The sequence below is a fragment of the Leopardus geoffroyi genome, chromosome C3 (assembly GCF_018350155.1).
Source record: "Leopardus geoffroyi isolate Oge1 chromosome C3, O.geoffroyi_Oge1_pat1.0, whole genome shotgun sequence".
Lineage (NCBI taxonomy): Eukaryota > Metazoa > Chordata > Mammalia > Carnivora > Felidae > Leopardus > Leopardus geoffroyi.
Genome location: NC_059338.1, coordinates 112978630 through 112996344, shown reverse-complemented (window position 1 = coordinate 112996344; position 17715 = coordinate 112978630).

The window sequence follows — 17715 nt, the reverse complement described above, 5'->3', positions numbered from 1 at the left end:
GTCTGCAGTAGGAAATCCACAGAATGTGCCTCGAACATTTGTCATACTGGACAGCAAAGAAGTTCTCAAAAACTACTGGGGTTGTATCAAAGATTCAGAAGCCAACAGGAAAGAGGCTCTCACAGGCAAAAGACGGAAAATTTTGAGAACCAGTAAGAATAATGACTCCAATACGAAACACATGAAATATGTAAGATCCAGGTGGTAGTAATTATACTGCACAACAAGAACTCGCTGATCACCTTTGGGGGGTGCTAAAGAACCAATTTACTATTCTGGAAAGGTGTAAATCCAGGGCAAGAATCAAGGATTTAACCTGCCCTTCCTATACACGCTGACTTTCAGGGGAATCAAATAATAAAAAAATAAAATAATAAAAAATAAATTTTTAAGGAAAAGTTTCTCTTCATAAAAGTCTTCCAGCTAATAAATGAATGATAGAATTAGCATATTATCATTTTGCAACCCCTACTTGAAATAATGGATCTACACAGAGATGATGAACTAGAACAGACAACTGGTCACTATGTGCCTCCTGAGAGATGTTATACAAGTCAGCTTAGGAGGAATTCTTGATGAAAATTTGTACCTGCATCAGATCAAATTTCCAATTCTAGAATGTGAGTCTAACAGCTAGTTTATAGGAAATGCTGGTCAGAGGAACAGGTTATGGATGAAATGACACCTCAGGTTGCAAAACACAAAATATGAAAAACTACAGGACAAATGACTTTGTTTCTTCCATATATAAATTGAAAGGGGTCAGGGAAGAGGGAGCAGAAACCTGTAGATTAAAACAAATTTAAGAGAATTTTTGGACCTGATGGAAACAACCAATTCTTTCTAAAGTGTGGGGGTAGGGAAATGACACAACTAGGAAAATTCCAATGTTGTCCATTTTTAGGTGTGATAACAGTTATGTGGTTTCAGTTCTTAAAGAGTCCTTATCATGCAGAGATACATATGGAAAGTTATGGATTAAGTGGTTTGCTGTCTTGAACTTGCTTCAGAAGAACCCATTTGGGCTGTGAGGGTGGGTTGTGAGATGCAGGGGAACAGAGGTGAAATAAGATCAGACGTGAGCTGGTGACAGCGGGAGCTGGGTGATGGTACATGGGAATTCATTACGTCATTCTCTCTACTTTTGTTTGCACTTGAATTCTTCTATTAGAAAATGTTAAGATGAGAAAAATCAGGTCACACACACACACACACACACATCCTGATCTTCTCTCTAACTTCTTGTTCTTGAGCAAGGATCTGGGTCAATAATGGCTAAGTGGTGGGGTTGTTTGTTTGTTTGAATAATCAGGGCATTTACTTCTTTAAAAAGAGTCATGAGCCTGGGTGACTCAATCGGGTAAGCATCCTACTTCGGCTCAGGTCACGATCTCACGGTCTGTGAGTTCGAGCCCCGCGTCGGGCTCTGTGCTGACAGCTCAGAACCTGGAGGCTGTTTCAGATTCTGTGTCTCCCTCTCTCTCTCCGCCCCTCCCCGACTCATGCTCCGTGTGTGTGTGTGTGTGTGTGTGTGTGTCTCCCTCTCTCTCTCTCTCTCTCAAAAATAAATAAACATTAAAAAAATTAAAAAAATTTTTTAAAGACAGTCATGAGCCCATTCCAATTGGAAAGCTGCCTGACTATTCAACTATAACACCATGTGCTGAATCCTCTTGGTTTGCCTTCTCGGTCTGGCCTTTCAGAAAATTTAAATGAAAGCTCCTGAATTAGACAGTAAATTTGAAGATCAAAGTCCTAAAATATTAGTATTGAAACACAAAAACTGTTCTCCTGTGTCAGCATCTAATTGTAAAGCTAGGATTCATGGCCAGGTGGCCACAGAGTGAAACAGAGCGCGTGCAGACACAGGAGCCAGTGACCTGGGAGTAAGGAGGATGTAGGGGGCGAAGGGGCAGATGGTCCACTTGTGACTAAGCCCTACGAATTTTCAGCCATTGTGGGGATGTCTTTAGCCTCTCACAACATGACTTGGGGTTCTGTATTTCCAGTGGTCAGGGAAATCGGAGGAGGTTCAGAGAGGTCGAATAATTTTCTCAGGGTCACAGAGCTGGTAAGTGACTTAGCTCGTCTTCTAACCTAGGGAAGTCTGCCTACAAAACCCTTTCTCCACTCTCTACTTTGGCAGGCCCCAGAGCAGCACTTTGTGGACACTGATGGTCAATGTCACTGCAGGGGTAATTCACAGAACATTTCCCGGGTGAAAGTCCAAATCCTTAAAGTAAAGGCAACAGCACCGTGATGGACAGGATGAACACCTTGTTACACAAGGCAAGAGAGTTCAGAAGACAACTCATGTCTTGGTCATTTATCTGGCAGCAAAACCAGGAGCAAAGCTTTCAGAAAGCCTGGCAGGTGCTGGTGGGCAATGGAAACATATTTCACATCTCCTTTTCCCATCACCTTATATCACTTTTAAATAGATCATGAATGATATTTTTATAGACAAATCCAGGCCCTTTCCCCTGTGGCAAGTAATGCAATAAGAGCTCATTTATTTAGCATCCTATTGATTAGAAAGCAGTGATACAATACAATGAGTATTGATGGCCGTAAAGATACCCAGAGGCAGCGAAGTATCCTAAAAAGGTTTATGACTCATCAAACTGCAATTATACTCCAGAGAGGCAGAGCTCTAAATATCTCTTATTGAATTAAATTTATCTGATAAATGTTCAGCTGCATATGGCTATGTGAAATCTATACAACCAGAATACTTCCTTACCCAGAATAGCACATTCTCTGACCACACTGGGTTTTCTGCCATTGGATCTAGATAAATATGACCTCTGCCAAAATATTTACTCCATCACTGGAAGATTTTGGAGAAAAGAGCCTTAAAACCGAGTTGGAAAGAATATGGTAGAAAATGATTGCTCGGTACATTTGGGGAGACCTCCCAAATCTGCTCTCATGTTTAAGGAAATAATATATGTAAAGTCCTATATATGCCCACAATCGGTAAGGGATCCTAGGTGGCCACTATTGTTATTATTGTCATATTATAATTATTAACATCATAATCCTTGCCTTGTAGGTCCTGAAAATAGAACTACATTGGGAGGAATGGGCTTGTGTCCTCAGAAGAGGAGTGGGTGTGTGTTTTTGGTCTTAGCTTGAGCTAAGATTCACTTGAACATAGTGCAATCTAATAACCACCAAACTATTCCTCATGTACTGCTTTTAATTTATCCCAAATAAGCAAATACATAAAAAGCAGGCACAAGACAAAAAGACTATTCCTAAAATGCAAAATCTTCAGTGAAATATGCTAGGAGCTGGGTTTTCAAGTGAAGTCCTTCAGCTGATACAAAGCAGCAGAGAATACTGATGCTTTCATTGTCTCACTACCCCTGTGTTAGTCTGGGTTCTCCAGAGGAGCAGAACCAATAAAATGTATATCTATATAGAAAGATATTGAAAGACAGACAGGTGAAAGAGAAAGAAAGAAAGAAAGAAAGAAAGAAAGAAAGAAAGAAAGAAAGAAAGAAAGAAAGAAAGAAAGAAAGAAAGAAAGGAAGGAAGGAAGGAAGGAAGGAAGGAAGGAAGGAAGGAAGAAAAGAAAGAAAAGGAGAAAAGAAAAGGAAAAAGAAAAGAGGTTTATTTTGAAGAACTGGCTCATGCAATTATGAAGGCTAGCATATCTAAAATCTGCAGGGTGGGCCAACAGGCTGAAAATGAGAAAGAACCAACGTTGAAGTTCCAAAGACCATCTGCTAAGAGAATTTACTCTGGCTGAAGGGGAGAGAGGAATAAGGGGGAATCAATCTTTTGTTGTATCCAGGCCTTTGACTGATTGAGTGAGGCCCACCCATATTAGGGAAAGCAATCTGCTTTATTTAAGTTCATCAATCTAAATGTTCATTTCACCCAAAAACATCCCCACAGAAATATCCAGAATATTGCTTAACCATATATCTGAGCATCATGCCCAGCCAAGTTGACAAATAAAATTAACCCTCACTCTCTCTCTTTCTCTCTCATACACATACACACTTGAGCAAGTTTCATCACAAAGTGAGGAAGGAAGCATCTAGAAGGAACCGGAGTTATTGTGGAACCTTCCCAAGAGGCCACATGCCTTGATGAGAGCATCACCGCATTGATTCCAAGGTATGATTTTATCTCTTCTTCTCTAATGACAAAAACAATCCATTGATTGACAAAATAGGCATTATGTATCTAAGATGCTATTTTTAAAACCCATGAGCTAAATATTGTTGTATTCTCATTTACAGATGGAGGAACTCTTTTTAGTTAAGTGATTTGCCTTAGCATCTATCAACTAATGGAAGAATCTAAATATGAACACAGGTCTTCAAATTCCATATTACCTGTGATTTCTCTTTATGCTGTGTCAGAAGTAAGGAAAACATGAAGTCCAGACAAAATGCCTATAACAGAAGGAACTTGTGATGGTAAGTGTGTAATATTACATGTTCTATTTCCTGTAACATGTAATGATTTCATGATTTCAGCCGTGAAACCATTGTTTCATCCGCGATTAGGGTAACTGTGGGGAGCAATCCTCATGCAGACAGCAGTAGACTGCAAACTATACCTTCTCTTCGAAAGACATTTAGGGAAGCTCTTGGTAGCAGGGCACGCCCATATCTCCCAATCTGTCACACCCTCCTGACAATCATCATTTGTCACAGATTCTTAAGGAGGCCCTGGAAAGGCTCTCACCAGGCCATCTGCCAGGTGTCTTATCTCCGCCAACACCAAACTTAGACTAACGGTGGCTCATAGTTTGTGGCGAAGCTGTTCCAAAGAGCCGTTGAAAGGCAGGCAGCCAGTGGCAAGGCTGCGCTTTGATCTCTAACTGACCCTTCTAGCACCCCGGGTGACCTGCTCCAGGCCCACCCCCGCCCCGGGAAACCATGTCTTTAGTTTATGCTAAGATCTACCCTTGTTTGTGGCTGGTGTTTCGAGGGTGGAAATACTGAGTTGGAGAAACATAAGAAGAAGATTGTAGTAGAATCTTCGTGCTATTTGCTCTTAAAGTTTGTGTTGGTATTTGTGCTAGGAAAACAGTCTGTCTCTTCTTCTTCCTGCGCCCCCCCCCCCAGATAACCCTACTCTCGCTTTAGTTCAGTGCCTGATCTCAAGTAGGACCAGGGGCCTGGAGAGTGGGCAAGAGGCTGAGTGCTCAGCAGAGCCACAGGCATGCCCGCCAGGTGCAGACATGAAAATAACACATCAGTCTATGGGGCACCACTCAACAGGCACGTGTGGGGCAAGCCACATCTGCCATGGCCAACTTCTGGTGAGAGCGACCAGGAGAATCTGCGTTCCCTTCCGCGGTGCCTCTTGCAGCAAGCAGTGAGCCAGTCCGTGCACATTTGCCAAAGCTCTGAAAATCACAGCTAATCTGAAAAACAGTGCAAGAGCTGTTAGTCCAAGCCAGGGCAGCCATGTGCAAGCAGTAAATTAGAGTCGAAGAGAAGTAATGCCAGACCGTCCTAGGCAAAGACAATGACCAGAAGCCAGGAAAGTGGTTGCCATAATTCAAAGACATATACTTGTAACAAGGCAATAATAGGGGAGGATTCCTGTAAGGAGAAGAAAATAACACATGAACACATTCAGATATCAAAATGACATTATGAGGCACCTACATACGCACTATGACTATTCTTCTAGATAAGGAAATGGGCCCAGAAACGTTAAGTAAACTTGTACAAAGTAACACAACTAGTAAAGTGGCCCCATCAGGATTTGAAACCAGGAGGTCTGACTCCCAAGTTGGTAAATTACATTCTAGCTTTGTAATTGCTTTCTGCTTATGAGACGGTTATCAGGACTGTTGAGATTTATTAGTTTTTAATTCCTCACATCGTATTTTTCACAATAATATCACATGCATTGGTTTATAAAAGAGACCATAATAAAATTGTGTATTTTCTAACTATTTCGTAATTTGGACTTTTTTCCCACCAAAATAAGATTTTGTCCATGCCATTCTTCTGGCACTTTCCTATATATGTGACTTGTACTGGCTGGGCCAACTTTTAACCCAAATTGGTTATTTAAAATATGAGATCATTCTCCTATACTTCATGGTTTCCTTCAGGTCACATTAAATTTTAGCTTCTTTCAAGAATGATTCTATTTTATCAGAAATTAAAACCTTCAACTGAGCTCTAATTTCTTTCCACATATCCATGAGTACGATGACAGGAAACTGAAGTGAGATTTGGGTTTTCTGATTTTCATTTTTTGGAAAGGATTTGGGGTGTTTTTTGTTTTTTGTTTTTCACTTATGGTCTTCCTAAAACCATACCATGGAGACAATCTCATTTGGCATCTGGAGACAGGTGAGCAATCTGTTTCAAAGTGAATAAAAATCGTATGGGAGGTTTTTTTAATGTGATTCCAATGCCTTCAACAGTTCTTGTGGTGTCACGGGTTGTGCTGTGACCTAGGTTCTTAGTTGCTGTGACATCATACCTTCTTGAACCCTTCATTCTCTCAACTGCAAAAAAGAACCAACGATCCCCACTTCTTGGAGTTATGAGGTATAACTAAGCACTAAAGATAAAGACCCAACACAAGCCTAGCACAAGGAGGGACACAATGACAGTTAAAATCTCCATGGTTCTCCCTGGTCTGAGCTCTACCAGTCACCATTCATGTGACTTTCGAGATGCTTAATTCTTTCAGAATTCTATTTCCTTACATGTAGGTCTAGATATCAAAGGTCCCAGTGGCTCTGTGATTCCAAGGTGTCCTCTGTCCTGCCCACACCCCTCATTATGCTGTCTGTCCACTGCCACATCCATGCTGGCACTTGGCCCAGGGCCCGGGCTCCTGCCAGATCTTTGCATCCCTGCTCACATCTATTATCTCCAGGACATCCAAATGGAGCTAAATGTACCAATTAGGCTCTACTCAAGTAATTGCACAAGTTTGAGGCTGCCTCCGTTAAAATAAATGTTTGGGCTGAAGAAAACTCAACTTGGAAAAGAAGAAAGATACCCAAGTTTGCCAGAGAATTTTCTTAGTGCTTTTAATAATCTGGAGCTGCCAGAGCTGAGGGCTCCCCCAAGCAATAGAAATATCTTTCTTCTGCCTTCTTCCAACACGACTATGCTATGTTATTGCTACCTCTCTCTATCCATTGTCATCACATTTGATTTGGAAACTGGATCCAAAAGAAAGCAAACTAAGCTTAATAAACTCTGGGGTGCTGAATGAACACACTGATAATTACATTACCCGGCATTCACTGAACACTTGCTTTGGGTCTAAGCACAATCATTAAGACGTATTAAATAATACCCGCCATAATACTATATTACTTATCATAGTATTTATTTGTGAAGTAGGAATTTTAATTACCCTCATTTTACAGATGAGAAAACTGAGGCGGAGACCAAGTTGGCTGACCTAAAGCCCACATTCCTTACCACCACACTATGTTGCCCATGATAGCACCAGTCATAGTGATGATAGTTCATACTTAGTGAGCTTGTGCACTACACTGGACACTTTACAAATGTAATACAAAGAGGGAATTCACTGATTAGGAAAAAAAAAAAAAACCAGCTTCTAAAATGTCCACATTTTAAGGAAGGAGCAAAATTTATCTCAGAGATACATGGTGTTTTTGTTTATTTCAGTGGTTTTCTATCCTACTTACATATTAGAACCACTTTGTAGTTTTTAAAAATACCAACATCCCCCCCCCAAAAAAAAAAAAAAAACCAACATCCAGAGACACCTGGCTGGTTCAATTGGTTGAGTGTCCAACTTCAGCTCAGGTCATGAGCTCACTATTTGTGAGTTTGAGCCCCATGTCAGGCTCTGCTGACAGCTCAGAGCCTGAAGCCTTCTTCAGATTCTGTGTCTCCCTCTCTTTCTGCCCCCTGCCCTTCTCACACTCTGTCTTTCTCTCTCAAAAATAAATAAACATTAAAAAATTTAAGAAATAATGAATGAAATAAAAATACCAACATCCAGAGGCACCTGGCTGGCTCGTAAAGTATGTGACTCTTGACCTCAGGGTTGTGAGTTCAAGTCCCACAATGGGCATGGAGCCTAGTTAAAATTACATATATATATGTGTGTATATATATATATGTGTGTATATATATATATATATATATATATCAGTATCCAAATATATATATATTTGGATATATATATATATATATATATATATATATATATATATCAGTATCCAAAACCTACCCCCAGTCCTGGGGGTGGGACCCAAGCATCGGTCTTTGGTGGTTGTTGTTGTTGTTTTAAAGAAAGGTAGACTACTGGGGCGCCTGGTGGCTCAGTCGGTTGAGCCTCTGACTTTGGCTCAGGTCACGATCTCACAGTCTGTGAGTTGGAGCCCCACATCGGGCTCTATCCTAACAGCTCAGAGCCTGGAGCTGTTTTGGATTGTGTGTCTCCTCTCTCTCTACCCCTCCCCTGCTTGTGCTCTGTATCTCTCTCAAAAATTTTAAAAAAATAATTTTTAATTAAAAAAAAAAACAAAAAAGAAAGGTAGACTACCATATAAACATGTCATTTGGTTGTGTCTGGAGTCTTGGAGGCTTGACTACCCTATGTTCTCCTACAAATGGACCTCGAGAGCTTATTTGGAGTTTATAGCAGGGTAGTGCAGCTACTTGTATATCCTTGACCAAAGAAAGATACTCTTCTGTTGGGGAAGGTTGTCCTCTTGGACCAAGCACGCAGCTTTGGGAGGGACGCACAAGGAGCAGTGAGGGAGAAAGAGGACATCCACCTAGACAGCCAGAACAACCAAATCAACCATGGCGATCAATGGGGTGACAGATGTCACAGCCAGATCACCCTCACATTCAGGCATCGGTAATTTTAAGATCTTTGCCGGTGACTCTGATGCCCAAGCAGGTTGAGAACCACTGGTTTACTTTAATCAACACCCTTAAGACCATTTTGTGTGTGTGTGAACATGATTGGGAAGGAAAAAAAAAAAAAGTCGTATATCCTGCATCATAATGTTAGGAGACTTTGGAGTCTTCTTCAAGTAGGAAGAAGAGTTGAGAACCCTAGAACAGGGAGAAGAGAATATTTGGAAAGCGATCTAGACAGTCCAGGAGGAAAGACTAAAGATCCACAAACAGGACAGAAGGTGAGACCCTGACAGAAAAGGTGGTATGCTGGGTTACAAAACACGGATACAACACTTCACTCTTCCTCGAATGCGCACCCTTTGCAATATGATTTGCAATTCCCCTCATCCAAAACTAGAGTCCTCTTCCCCTAGTCTTGAACCTGGGCTAGTCCCGTGGCTTGCATTGACCAGCAGATGCAGCGGGAGTGACGCAATGCCTGTTCTAAGCCTAGATCTCAGAGACCTCGCATGCTTCCACTCACTTCCATGTGTGTGAGCCTGGGTTAATCTGCTACAAGTTGAGAGACCACATGAAACAGACCCTATGCATCCCAGTCCAGCTACCAGACATGTGAGAGTTCAGCCGAGATCAGCAAAGGGACCCACAACTAACTCAAGACCCACGTGAGAGTCCAGCTGAAACCAGAAGAACCACATTGTTGATCCTCAACTGCTAATGCGCAGAATTGTGACCACTGTGTTTTGGGATGATTTGTTATGTAGCAGTAGCTAACCAATACAGATGACTAGGGGGATGGCCTGTAGAACGGTGGAGGATCACAAGAAGGTTGACATCTAATCCTGTTTTAGCTTGTCTGGTCTGTGCTGTAAACCCTCTTGCACCACCCACAATGAGGCCCAAATCTGCAGTAGACACAACCACCTTGGTAGATGACATTTCCCACTGAATAAAGGGGATCTGGGTGATGAGTAACAGGAGCACAGTCACAGCAGGAGAGGTGCAGAGGGGCTTGAAAATCTTGCAGAAGCAGGAAATCAAAGTGGGGGCCATTCGGAGGAGAACTCAGAGGACAATGTGGAACAGGTCTCAAGTGAGCCTTCCAGGATATCAAAGGAAAAGGTGAGTCTGTTAGGCTGGGGGGCTCAGGAACACACCTGCAGCAGCCCCAAGGGTCTGTTGGTATTACTCGTCACATCAGCCCTAACTGGGAGATGTTTATGACCTTCATATTATAAGGGTAAGGATTACAAGGTTAAATAACTTCCCCAGGATGACTCATCAGGGAGGAGGTGGAACCAGGCCTCTCTGCCGTGAGGGCTCTCTGGATAAATCTAATTAGGTGGTGTAGCTCTGACCACCTATTCTTGAAACTCCAAACCCCCAGGCCTTCCAGGATGTGGTGATTCACAGCATGCTGGCCTTATTTGAAGGCTAGGTAAAGTGACCCCCAAACCACCAGATTTAAATCATCCCGTCCCACTCAAATGGGGACCATTTCACTCTAGTGGATGGTTCCATTGGCCTCCCTCATCCCGTCCACCCTAATTCCAGCAAAAGCCAGTGCTTCGGGGTCTCTGTGACCACCCTGCCCTCCCGGACCTGGTGGGATCAGGCCCTCAGGTCAGGAGCTGGGACCGGCCTGGGGTCGCATTAGCATCGCCCCCCTGCCCCCTCACTCCAGTGATCTAATTCCATCCAAGATGTGGCACTTCTTCCCCAGAGACTGCACCTGTCTGTGACACTGAGAGCAAGCCTCAAGCACTCCAGGATGTTCACCGATCCTCCGCGTTGTCTGGGACATGAAACCAAGACATGGGCATGCTAAAGACGGGGGGTCACAGGGAGTATCAGGCACCCAGAAGGAGCCCCATTCATGTCTTGTGTTTCTCTCTCTCTCTCTCTGCCAGTGCAAGGTCAAAATCATCTGTGTACACGTGAAATTTCCCCGTTTAAGAATTACACTTTCTTCCTTAAAACACACACACATATATATACACGTGTATATATATACATATATATACACGTGTATATACATACACACACACACACACAAACACACATATATATGAATGATGCTTTCTTGAGAAAAAAAAACTGTGCCATCTGATTTCTCTTTCAGATTCCAAAAGTACAGGCTTGATTTTACCTCCCCGGATCTCCAGAGGGTGGGAAAGAGGACAATTAAGCTCATTAGATGCCCATCTGCTCGGTTTGCACATCTCACAAACACACTCTGCAGTCTGGAAAGACCCAGAGCTGCAATCCCCCTTAGGCCCTGGCGGAGAATGTAATCCTTCCAGCACGAGCAGAGCCTTGCCTTAGGAGACCAGACAGGTCAGATAAAAATTAATTGAATGTGAAGCACCTTTTCCTCTTCCTAATTGCAAAACTAGTTTCAAGCCTCACATTTGTAAGGAAGTTTTCTTATAATTAATCATGTATTTTATGGGAGGGCAGCTGTGGAGACATCTTGGTTCTGGTCTCTGGGTTTCAGATCATGCCTGTGAGTCTCTCCTGCGGTGACTCACACATGCATGCCTCACACCCATCTCTACGAAGGCCATGACTTTCCTCCGTTAGCATCTGTCACCTGAGGGTGACTTCACCAGCCTTCAGAGCCTCCTTTCCCGGAGATCTACGGCTTGTGGATTCATCTCCGGACTGCTCTGCTTACTCTATCCATAACTGTCCCCGAGCTGCTGGCTACCTTAGAAGGTCCCTTCGGAGCCTCTGCATAGCCCACACACTTCCTGTTGCTAACAAGTGAGTCTAAGCTGATCACAGCAGCTTGCAAGATAATTAAAATCCAGGGCCTGGAGGGTCAGCCATTGATGGGCAATTAGGACCCCAATTACCAGCCACCCACCATAAAGGACCATCTGTGCTTCACTCATATCCGGTGAACTCAACCTTACTTTGAACCCTGCAAGTGTGGAAAGTCACAGGAAGATACAGCAGGACACAGTGAAGGGAATGAGAAGGTCCTGAGTTTGAATCCTGCCCATCGACCCTCTGGCCGAGCGGCCTTGGGCAGGTTAGTGAACCTCTCCAAGTGTGAGGCTCCTCATTTGTAGAATGGGGACACTACTCCCTGCCTCACAGGGTTGTCGTCGATGAGATAAAGTTCCTATCAGCAAACCACAGGTGTGAGTGAATGAGGCTTACCCACGTTGCTGGGCCAGCTCGGCATCCTGCCCTCAGAAACTAAGGTCAGGGCTTTGAAGCCTGGCTCCCTCTGTCAGTGATTAGCGAGACAACCAAGATCTAGTCCCTTTAAACATACACTCCCCATATGCATATTAGGGGTGCACCCCACTACTGTTCAGCCTTCCCACAATGGCGTGAGGCTAAGCAGAAGCCCCAAGGCAAGGGTGCTCCCCCGCCAGAAGTTAATTCGTTCTCAGAGCTTTCAAGTGCTGGATAAAGAGAGCACCACGGGCAGGCTTTAGGAAGAGGAAAGTCCTCTTGGTCGGCCTGAGTGTGGGAGCAGGGAGCCCAGGATGGCGGGCACAGGGAGAAAGGGAGGGCCTCCGTCCCCAGAAGCAGCTTCCCCAGCCAGTACACATCATCTCTTCTGGAAAACGACAGGGTGCTCCCACCTTTCAGCTGACTTCGATTGGGACATCTAGATCTATGGGACCTGGGGTGTCTCGGGAGCCTTGGATGTCTGACATGAAGTTTCCCCCATGAAGACTCCGGTCTCAGGGCCTTCAACCCAAAAGCGGGCCCTGGCCAAGGCCTCTTCACAATCAGCTCCCTGGAGTCTTCTGGCTCTCTCCCCATCCTCCAGTGGGAGCCCAGGAAAGACCATACCAACCTTCATCTCTGCAGGACAGAACCAAGTCCACTGCGCCCCCGGTCATCTCTCTCAAAGATTCCAGAAGACAGTATAGCATAGCAGCCCCAGAGCAGACCTAGCATCAAATGCCCCTGATAAGCTGCACAACTCTGTGCAAGACCCTCAACCTCTCTGAGCCCCAGTTTCCTCCTCTGCGAGATGACAATAATAATTGTACCTATTGAGGTTGCTGCGAGATTTCCCTGAGAATTCATGTAGCAGGACCTAAAGTAAGTGCTTGGAAAATGATAGCTATTTTTCCACCGGGTGGAAAAAATCTGGAAGGAGGGAGCATCATAGATCCTAAGGAGGAGAGTCATAGACAGCAAGCTACAGGGCAGAGAGCACAGGACTGACAATCAGAAAATCTGGATTCAAATCCAGTTCCACTGTTTAGTAGCCGCGTGGCCTTAGACAAGTCATCTGACACCCACACAGTGGGAAGGACAACACATTTCACAGTGCAGGCATGATTATGCATGTGAAAGTGCAGCGTTCAAGGACTACAGTAGGGGAGGCGTTATTTTACAGACTCCGACAAGAGACCTTGGAAATTATCTTCACAAGGGCATGTATCTTGCTTTATTTAATGTCACATCCCTCTAGCACAGAGCCTGGTGCCTAACCAAAGCTCAGTAAATGTTTATTTTCGAATTAATAGATTTATCCCAACACACTTCACTTTACCAAAGAAAAAACCCTGAAGCACAGAGGTGACCAGACATTCGAGGAAGGGCTGAGGCAGGTGCCATGTGTCCAATTTCCTGCCTGCTGGTTCACATTCTAGAAAACACCATTCTGAGCACCAGGAATATTCCCGCTGCCCATTCTCGTTGGTCCTAGCTTATTGTACTCAGCCAGTTCTTCATCCCAACCCTGACCCTCAGAGCCTTAAAGGGCTCCTACAAAAACCCCAGTTGCTCCCTTCCAAAACCTGTCTTCAGAGAGTCCCAAGTCAGCCTGCCAATTGGCCCTAAGTTTTGGAATTAAAAACCAGTCGTTTCCACCTGACCAGTCCTGGTGGACAGCCACTGATTTCTCGAACTCCAGGATTTGTGAAAAAAGAGAAATATGGATGCCTACATGGAATTTAGAGAAGGAACAGAAAATAAAAGGCACTGGTTCTGAAAGTCACAGAAGGTTCCCAAATCAGTGACTGGATTCCCAGCTGTGCCCTGGGGAAGACAAGCCCTTACCCAGCCCCCACATCTATCTGCTCCTAATCACTTCAAGCCACAAGCCTGTCAGACACCAAGACTTAGCAAACCAGGCACTTGGCCAAGGTCATGCCAATACCTGTCAGGCCACAATTGCCAGACTCCTCTGTATGTACAAGGACTTCCAGAACACAGCTCTACACAGCTTTGTCATGGCGAATTTAATCAGGATAGGAACATTGAACCCTATTGAACCCTGTTGCTACTTTAGAAGTATGCTGTCCATTTCTGGAAGCTGGGAGACCAACTATAGAGTTTCAAAGACTGAGCTCTTTCTACCCGCTGGAGACTTGTCAGCCCTTTGTCCCAAGGTCTAGACCAATGCTCATCAAAGTATGGTCAGAAGACCTGCTGTATCAGACTCTCCTGGGGAGCTTGCTCTGGGCCCCATTCTGGTACTGGAGCAGAACCTCTGGAGACAGGGCCATGGATCTTAAAAAAACCCTGGGGCACTGAATTTGACTACCGGTCTGCAATCCCCTTACCCCAAGGGTTAGTGCTGGATCACTGTGTTCCAGAGGAGGGAATAGAGGCATTGATGCTTTGAGGTAAGAAACAGAAATTACTCGATGTCAAACGAAATGGGAGTCCCAGAGCTTGTGGAGGAGATGGGGCTCCTGCAGGGCTGTCCCAGGCTCGCACTGTGCCACCCCCATGGGCTAGCGGACTTCAGTTGGGGTGTGGCTTCATGGGCACCTGCAGAAGCAGGATGCTAAGAGATTTGGGAAGTCACACTAGGAGTCCTGTGCCAAGCCTGAAGTCAGGGAAGAAGCATACAGTGGAGGGCATCTTAGGAACCCACCCAGAGTGTCAGTGCCCAATACATGCTGGGGACCAGCACCCAGGGTGGGGAATGAGTATCAGAAAGAACAGTAGTGATAAAGGTAACCATTCCCTAAAGACCAGTTCTTTTGGCCTCAAATAAATCCCCTGGTTTCATGAATAGTCCAAAGGAGTGGAGGTCTTCCAAAAAGACCAGCCTGCTGAGGAACGGCTTAGATGTAATTTTCCTTTAAAAAATAAAGAAATGTGTCATTCTTCACATCTCAGTGCCACAGAGAAATTTGTACTCATCACGTAGATAATATGCCCACCAAAAAAAATTCATGAACCATATTTCTGCTTGGCTTATGTGAGGTCATCATTCCAGCTGTGAGTTTATGAAAGAATTCCTCAAGTCTGACTCCCAGCTTCCCAGCATGACCTTGGAAAGTCCTAACCCACTGCTGCTCAGCACTTGCACGTGTGCGACATGTGTCCTCGCTTTTTATGTAAGATGGTTCTGATTTACACACTGAAGAAAAAAGCCAAGCAGGACTGAATTCGCTCTTGTACAAGTACAGAGTTCTTTTTATTAGCATGTGAGATCATTTCCCAAAACACGTCCCATGGAACATTAATTCTGAAAGACGTACTAAAGGGTGTCTCGGGCCAATAGATGCGAGAAACATTGCATACTCTGTTCCTCCCTACCAGGGATTCACGATGTAGTACCGCAGCTCTGAGAAAGTTTTTTGGTGAAGCATTTACTGTTTGGCCTGCTCAGTACCCCTCCCCATCTGTCCCCACTTTTATAACAGCATTCTAGCTTTCCTTTAGGGAAATACTCCCTCCCTCCCCCTCGCCCCACTCAACCATGAAGTTCATGTGGCTTTGCTTATTGAAACCATTCAGTGACAATGCTGCCTCATCCTCAACACACACACACACACGCACACACACACACACACACACACTTCCCTTACAGGTACACAGCCAAACACAATATCCAGCACAGAAGTACACACGCACAAGATTATTGGAGCTGAGTCATATTTTGTACCTCCAGAGATTTTACCATTCATGTTTTCCCTTAATTCTTACGAACTATCTAGAATTATTCCATTTATTAGCCTCTGTCTGTTTCTGTTGCTTGCAACCCAAGAACTCTAGATGAAGCAAGAGACCTATTTTCCACAGGCAAAAAACATGAAGTGGGGCCTTACCCTACGCCTTATACAAAAATTAATTCAAAATAGATCAAAGACCTAAACATAAAAGTTAGGACTATAAAACCCTAGAAGAAAACACTTTAATAACATGGGATTCAGCAACGATTTCTTAGCCATGACACCAAAAACACAAGCAACACGGGAAAAAATTAGACTTATCAAAATTAAAAATGTTTGCTCAGTAGAGAACACTATAAGCCGAGTGAAACCCCACAGAACGGGAGAAAATATTTGCAAATCATATGCCTAATGAGGGATTAATATCCAGAATATATAAAGAACTCCTATAATTCAACAACAGCAAAAAATACATAACCCAATATAAAAATGGGCGAAGGACTTTACCAGACATTCCTCCAAAAACAGCATATAAATGACCAATAAGCACATGGAAAGATGTTCGATGTTACCAACCATTAGGGAAAAAAAAACCACAACGAGACACTACTTCACACTCAGGATGGCTATCATAAAAAAGAAAAAAAATAGGAAGTGCCGGCAAGAACGCGGGGAAAGTGAAGGCCTACACTTCACTGGTGGGAATATAAAATGGTACAGTCACTGTGGAAAATGGCATGGAGAGTTCTCAAAAAATTAAAGATAGAATTAACCAAATGATCCAGCAATTCTGCTTCTGGGTATATTCTCAAAAGAACTGAAGGGCACCTGGGTGGCTCAGTTGGTCGAGCCTCAGACTGTTGGTTTCAGCCCAGGTCATGATCTCCCTCTCTGCCTTCCCCCCACTCAGGCATGCTCTCTCTTCTTCTCTTTCTCTCTCTCTCTCTTTCAAAAAAAAAAAAAAAAAAAGAACGATATTTTTATTTTAAAAAGGTAGAAGAAACCCAGGTGTCCATTGAAGGATGAATGGATAAACAAAAGGTAGAATACATTTGTGCACACATACAATAGAACATTCTTCAGCCTTAAAAAGGAATGAAATTCAGGCACATGCTACTACATGGATGAATCTTGAAGACATTATGCTATATGAAACAAGCCAGTCACAGAAAGAAATATCATATGATTCCTCTTATATAACGTACCTGGAATAGTCAAATTCACAGAGACAGAAAGTAGAGGGTGGTTGCCAAGGGCTCGGGAGAAGGCGCATGGGATGTTATTGCTTAATGCACACAGGGCTTCAGTTGGGGTAAATGGAGAAGTTCTGAGGAGGGGTGGCTGTGATGGTTGCACAACAATGTGAAGAGACTTAATGCCACTGAACTACACACTTAAAGATGGTTAGAATGGTAAGTTTCATCTTATGCATATGTTATCACAATAAAAAAGAAGCCTATTTCACTTTCTATAACCAAAATTTCCCTGGCTGCATCTGACCACGGACTTCTCCCTTTCACCAGAACTCCACATGAATAACACACAAAGCTAGGATCCCAGAGAATATCCTTTGGGAAAGGCCAGCGTGTCATGTTGTGGCTGAACCTTCAAGGATAAAATCCCAGGGTGGAACAGAGCAAGGGTCTCATCTAATGCAGGGAAGAAACACTGGGCCAGTCATCTAGGGAAGGAAGGGGGCTTCGTGTCAGTCAGTTGAGAGACTGAGAGAAAAATGCCCAGGTGTACTCACAACTGCAAAGAAAAGACCCCCCCCCCCCCCCCACCTTCCTGAAACCAGCCAGGGCGTGCCCGGTTGTAGTCTGACATAAAGGCGGGAACCAATCAAGTTCTGCTGAATGGTTTGAAATAAAGGCGGGAACCAATCAAGTTCTGCTGAGCATTCAAATTTAAATGTTAACCAACAACAGCTCTGTAACCTCTAAAAAATATCCCTAACTTGTTTGTGCCTGTCT